At 54.5% G+C, this 6,196-nt stretch overlaps 1 pseudogene; it reads right to left on the minus strand.

Annotated features, from left to right (window-relative positions):
• Positions 1–4,746: 4,746 nt before the first annotated feature.
• Positions 4,747–5,760, minus strand: LOC123796259 (melanoma-associated antigen B17 pseudogene; annotated as a pseudogene).
• Between the last annotated feature and the right edge of the window lie 436 nt (positions 5,761–6,196).

Here is a 6,196-nt window from a genome sequence, read left to right on the forward strand (position 1 = left end):
ACCAGGAGGGTCTGGACAGACCCTTATCATTCAAACTTCCACTGTTAGGAGGTCCAGTACCACATGAGCATCAGAGAGATGGTGAGGGTTCACGTCCTTTAATTCAAGGCTAAAAACCGGTTCCATCCACTCAGAGGTTCTCTTCAGGATCTCAGGTAAGTGATTCTCGTGCTTTTTGTCAACAACTTGCAGCATGACTGTTTTTGTAATGCGTCTTTGTTTTATAAGATGTGGAGCAGAAATTGTACCAATATGTTCACCTTCCTGGTTGGAGGAGTTGCGTGTTAGCTCCCCGGGAAGGGTGCTCTCGGTGACATGCTTTTCCTATCCTCAACTTGGTTCTTGGCACTCTCACCCGGTCTTAGGCATGAAACCCCTACGGTGGCTATAATGGTGGATGGGGCTCTCTGTGGCTCCTGGGAAGTGCCAGCAACAGGGGACCTCTGGGGAGTACCCCCAAAATGAGAGGAGGAGGATGGGGGACTCTTGCTGCTGCTGCAGTAGACTGGGCACCCTCAAGACCCTAGGGGCATTTCTCATGGAGGCAAATCTTGTTCTTCTGCGCCTGAGGCATGATGGCACTAAGCAGGGCTGGCAGGCAGTGAGGGCACTTGGAGGGGGGGGGGCAGTGAGGTGGGGTGAGCCCCTTCAGCAGAGAGATCCCACCTTGGCTTTGACCACGGCCACCCCTGCAGGGTCCCCGAGGGCACCGCTGTAGGACCCCACAGGGCTCGCATTATTCTGGTCAGCCTGGGCCCTGAGCGCCCTGTGGAGGAAGGTGGTGTGAGCCTTGGGCCCCAGCTGCACAGCCCTGCCCGGGGTTTACTGGGGTGATGGCGGGGGCTGGCAGTGGGGCCTCCTGTGTTCTAGCATAGGGAGTCTACTCAGTGTGCCGCATAGGGGCTTGGGCCCACCCTCCTGTCCTCTAGTGACTTCACCCTCAGACTAAGGATTTTACCTCCCTTACACATGATACAAAGGAGGAATAGGGGATCCTCTGTCTGTCACCCCTGCCCTGAGCCTTGAAGTGCTGAAAGCAAGGGCAAAGCTGGACTCTTTGTTGTTTCCTTTACTCAGGGATTGGGGTGTCACCCCCTCAGTCTTCAGTCAGGATTCTCAAATTGAATCTTAGGAGGGCCAGTGGCTCCTCTCTACCTTCACCTGAAGCCATCTCCTCACAGTAAGGCAACAACTCTCTGAGACCCATTAGAAAGAGTGAGGATAGCCATATTTGGCCACACCTGCCTGTGGTAGGCAAATCTGGACCTTGTGGTGGTTCACCTCACTGGTCCTCACTCAGGTTGCTCAGTTTGACTCTGAGATGGCCTCATTCCTTCCTCTTTTGATCTTTTACTGTCCTCATTTCTCTGTCACCCCGACAGGAATTGAGGGTTGCCTTTGCTCTGCCTGACAGCTATCCAAATGTCTCCCAGGACTGACAGCTGGGAAGATAGTATGCAGGGCCCCCATTGTTATGATTTTCACGCACTGCTCCGTTTTCAGGGTCCTTCCTTACCCTTAACTCTGGCACAACCTAGAAATTGTCTCTGTGCTAGTTTCAGACCAAGGGCCTCACCGCCCTGAGTCCCCAGAAGTGGAAGTCGGGTAAACTACATCTATTCACAGCTGTTTGGAGATTCTGAGAGCTAATAGAAGGGGACAAAACTCTGTGAGACTCTACTGTTCTGAGGTTGGTGACCTATAGTGCTCACTCTGTCAAACTCTATGATGCCTCCTTCTACTGACCTAAGTCCCCCAGGGTGGGTGCCAGTGGGTGACACATTTGAATACTCCTTCCTAGAGCTCCTCAGGTCAGAGAAGATGGTGAGACTATTTGTTCCTCTCTTTTCGGTTGGGTGTTTCCCTTAGTCCTCACTCAGAGTCTTCACACTAGTTCTTTATATGACCTGGAGGCCTGTTCTCTCACACTAACTCCTTTAATTCCCTCTGACCACCTAGGATTGCCTTGCATGGCAAATCTTCTTGTGGTCACATGGCTGACAGTAGGAGAGGTATTCTGTGGTATCTCCACTTTTATGATCTGGGTGGTTCTCTCTGTACTTAGGGACCTGTGCTTGACTCTTGGCATGACCTGGAATTTCTCCCTCTGCTAACCTGATGCTTATTCCTTAGACCAAGTGCTTCACCTCCCTGAGATGGCCCTAAAAGGAAATGAGTGGGACTCATCATGCCACCATTCCTGGGTTTCCTGAGGGAAGACAGCAGTGGCAGAGCTTTGTGTGGCCCCTTCTGTTCTGGTTGGGGTCCCCTTATCCTCCTTTAGAGTGATCAGCTTGACTCCAGTTAGGAAGTAGTTTTCCACCCTCTACTGAGTGAGGCCGCTCCCATTAGAAAAAGGCCCTCTCCTCTGTGAGACAACTTCCTGTGGAAAGAGGGACACCTCAGTTGGAGAGCGTTGCCCTGGGCCTCCTAGGTCTGACAGCAAGGATAGGACTCTGGGCATTCTCCTCGATTCTGGGGTGAGTGGTCCCCCTTGCTCCTCATTCGTGGTCCTCATCTTGACTCATGACCAGACCTGGTCATTTCTACCCTCCACTCACCTAAAAAGGCCATACTCAGACTAAGGCCATTACCTGCCTGGAAGCTCCAAATTGGAAGTCGGGATGAACCCTTATCTGTCCAGGGCTGTTGGGATCTTCTGAAAGATGATAGTAGAGGCACAATTTTATGACACCGCGCTCTTCTGGGGTTAGTAGCCCCTCGGTCCTTGCTCAGGTCTTTGACCTTGACTCTGGGTAGCATATGGGGCTCCTTTCTCTGCTAAGTCTGCCAGCCTTACACCAAGGTTGTCACCTTCCTGAGACACTAGAGGGGGAAGTCAGGCTGCTGTTCGCTGGCTTACCCCTCCCTGAGGTCTCTGTGTGGCCCCCTCTGTTATGGGGGTCCACTCACCAGTACTCATCATCCTCACTTTAAATACAATTAAGGCCTATGAGGATCTCCTACTGGGGCAGAATCGGAGCTGCTGCGCAGGCCCGAGGGCCTCACCTCCCCACGAACTCACTTCCTCTGCTCCCCACCAAAGGAAACAAGGAGACACCTCAGCCAGACAGCTCTGACCATAGCCACACAAGGCAGAAAGCCCGGTATGTGTTGTGGAGCCCCGACTGTTCTGGGGTGGGCAGTTCCTTCTTCCTCATTCAGCGTCCTCACCATGATACCTGCTGGCTGGGGACCCTTCCTCCGACTGACCTGAGGACACAACCCTTAAACCAAGGCTCTTGCATCCCTGAGAACCTCGAAGAATGAGCTAGGGGATGCTCAGGCTGCAGCTGTACCCGAGGCCCTCTAGGTCTGAGAGTCGCTAAGGCACGGTCTCCCAGCAGTCCCTAAATCTGCCATGTTGGTGTCTAGCCCCCCATTCATACCTGGTCCTCATTTTGTCTTCTGTCTCTTTGATTAAAGGCTGCTGAGAAATCCTCATCCCTGCAAACACTTGAGCAGGTTCCTGACTGTAAACCCTGCAGACACTGGGACATTGTCCCTAGGAAGATGTGAGATGGGGGAGCTGGGGCACAAAGGAGGGGGCTGCCCAGGTGTTACGCTGTCAGAGAAGAATCCCCCTGATCGCTTCCTTCTCTGCGCCAGCTAGACAGCATCTTACATAGTTTCCCTCCTGACAGGTTTCCTTCCGACACAGAAAGGGCAGAGCAGGGTAATTTTGAGAGCCCCTGATCTTTTCAGGTTCTCTGACATTGCATATATAGATGATCATATTGTCACCGAATATAATTTTTTTTCTTTTTCTGTTCACACTACTCATTTACTCAGCATTATTATTACTGTGGCTGTGTATTCCAAAAAACTGCTTTGAGTCAGGGTTTTGTTTATCCCAGGAGATATATTTTGGAGTAATGAGAAGAAAAACGAAATAAAAGGTAGAAGGTCTGGCTCAGGCTGGGAAGAAAGGAAGAGAGCATGGGTCTCTACACTGATCTATCAATCCAGACCAGGGATCCAGGCCCAGTGAGGTCACTTACCACTCCTGTGAACTTGAGATATTTACAAGTCATTTATCGGTAATGAAGTTTGCTAAGTTCTAACCTCTAGGAATGTTGGAATTTATGTACTATATAAAACACTTGGCATACTCAAGAAATATTGGGTCTGAATGAATGGCACTTATGATTATTATGAACCCCAAAAATACCTCCCTCCCATCTATTTTTAATCCAGTAAATAGCAGAGAATATACAGTGCACAGGAACAAAAAACATTCTTCAGCTGAGTAAGTTAAAGTACCTTGTATTTTTACTAAGACTAAAAGGAAAAAGGAAACCATGAATTAAACCTTTTATTTTTTTTAACTTTTTTTCCATTTTGTGTTTCTAAATATTCTACTATGTTCTTCTTTCACATTTCCATTCAAATCCCTATTGCAGTGCCGTGTTATCTGCTTTTGGACCGCAAATACAATATAGATGGTTTGTGACTTTCTTTTTCCTCCACCGAAACTGTAACTCTCAGTTGTTAAACAGCAATAAATATGAGAGCCCTGCCATTCTTAAGTTTATATTCTAAAGCTAAATGAGCTATTACAAGAAACAAACATTTGAAAACACCTAAATAAATAGAACTGTGTATGTGTTGCTAGAAGCTACCAGTTTAGAACAAATAGGAAGATGATGTATGCTTTGTTCCCTCCAACCCCCAGGACTCTGCACCGCTTGGAAGGTCGACTGCCCTCTTCCACCCCAGGGAAAAGCAGCCGCCCCGACGGACTGACTAGACGCGGCGAGGGCCACGGGCCACCGCGCGCTCCCCCTCCTCTAGCAGAGCCTCCTCGTACAGCTGCGGGAAGCACCTGGGCACGGTGTTGTTGATCTTGGCCAGGACCTGCAGCACCTGCATCTTGCTGGTCTGCTCGTGGGCCCGCGGGCCCCACAGGAACTCGTAGCGCGGAGGGTCGCTGGCGGGCACCGGGCGGTACTGCAGGTAGCCCTGGCGCACCAGGTCTTCGGTGATGAGCTTCCTGGGCTCGCCGAAGATCGGGTGCCTCCTGCCCGCCTGGACGCCCAGCACGGTGAGGAACTCCCAGACCTCCTCCTCGGTGGCGCGGTTGCCCTTCATGAAGATCACGCCCAGGAGCGCCATCAGGAGGCCGGTCTTGGGCGGCCCCTTGCCGCCGCCGCCCAGGCTGCCGTCGCTCGGGAGGGCCAGCTTGCTGACCAGGACGTAGGTCTGGCTGCGGGCGTCGGCCTCCCTGAGCTCGAGCCCGAACACCAGCTCCATGCGCTCCGAGGTGAGCCTGAGGATCTCGGGGAAGTGCTCGCGGTACTTCCTGCTGACGAGCTTCAGCAGCGCGGCGTGCGCCACGGGCTCCCCGGCCGCGTACTTCTCCAGCAGGAACTGCACCAGCACGCTGGCCTTGCGGGTGAGGGGGTTTTTGCGCTCGGCCGGGGCCGGGCCCCCGGCGCCCTGGTCACGTGGCGGGCCTGCAGGGCCCTCGCCAGGAGAGTCGGGGGCCCGGGCGCCCTGGTCACGTGGCGGGCCTGCAGGGCCCTCGCCAGGAGAGTCGGGGGCCCGGGCGCCCTGGGGCTGCGGGGGTGTACCCTCCTCGGGGGAGCCCGGGGGCATCCCCCCCACAGCGGGCTGGGGGGAGTGGGGGGGCTCTTCTGCTGCTGCGGCTGCGGCTGCGGCTGCGGCTGCTGCAGCAGGAGCACCCCCGAGACTCTGAGCCTCACCGCGGCCCTGGTGGCGTTTCTCCCAGGCACGGACCTTGCTCTTGCCCCGAGGCATGGCGACGCTGGGCAGGGCTGGCAAGCAGCAAGGGCACCTGGAGAGGGGGGTCGGTGAGGTGGGGTGAGCCCCTTCGGTGGAGAGATGCCACTTTGGCTTTGAACACGGCCGCCCCTCCAGCCCCCCCCCTCCCCGCCCCGCGCACGGCTCTAGGACCCCACAGGGCTGCCGTTACCCTGGTCAGCCTGGGCCCCGAGCACCCTGTGGAGGAAGGTGGCGTGACCCTTGGGTCCCAGCCGCACAGCCCTGCCTGGGGGTTACTGGGGTGACCGTGAAGACCCCTGTGTCCGGGTTTGGCGGGGGGTGGGGGTCCTCTCCGTTCACATTCAAGATCGTCCTGTTAATGGTTGGCAAGGCCCGGGCCCCCGCCGCCCTCCCCCACTCTGCAGGCCACCCTGCTGATATTCCATGGTTCCCTGGGGGAGGAAAGGAGGGA

Source organism: Ursus americanus, chromosome X, assembly GCF_024610735.1.
Source record: "Ursus americanus isolate L20-20 chromosome X, mUrsAme1.1.p, whole genome shotgun sequence".
In the NCBI taxonomy this organism is placed as follows: domain Eukaryota; kingdom Metazoa; phylum Chordata; class Mammalia; order Carnivora; family Ursidae; genus Ursus; species Ursus americanus.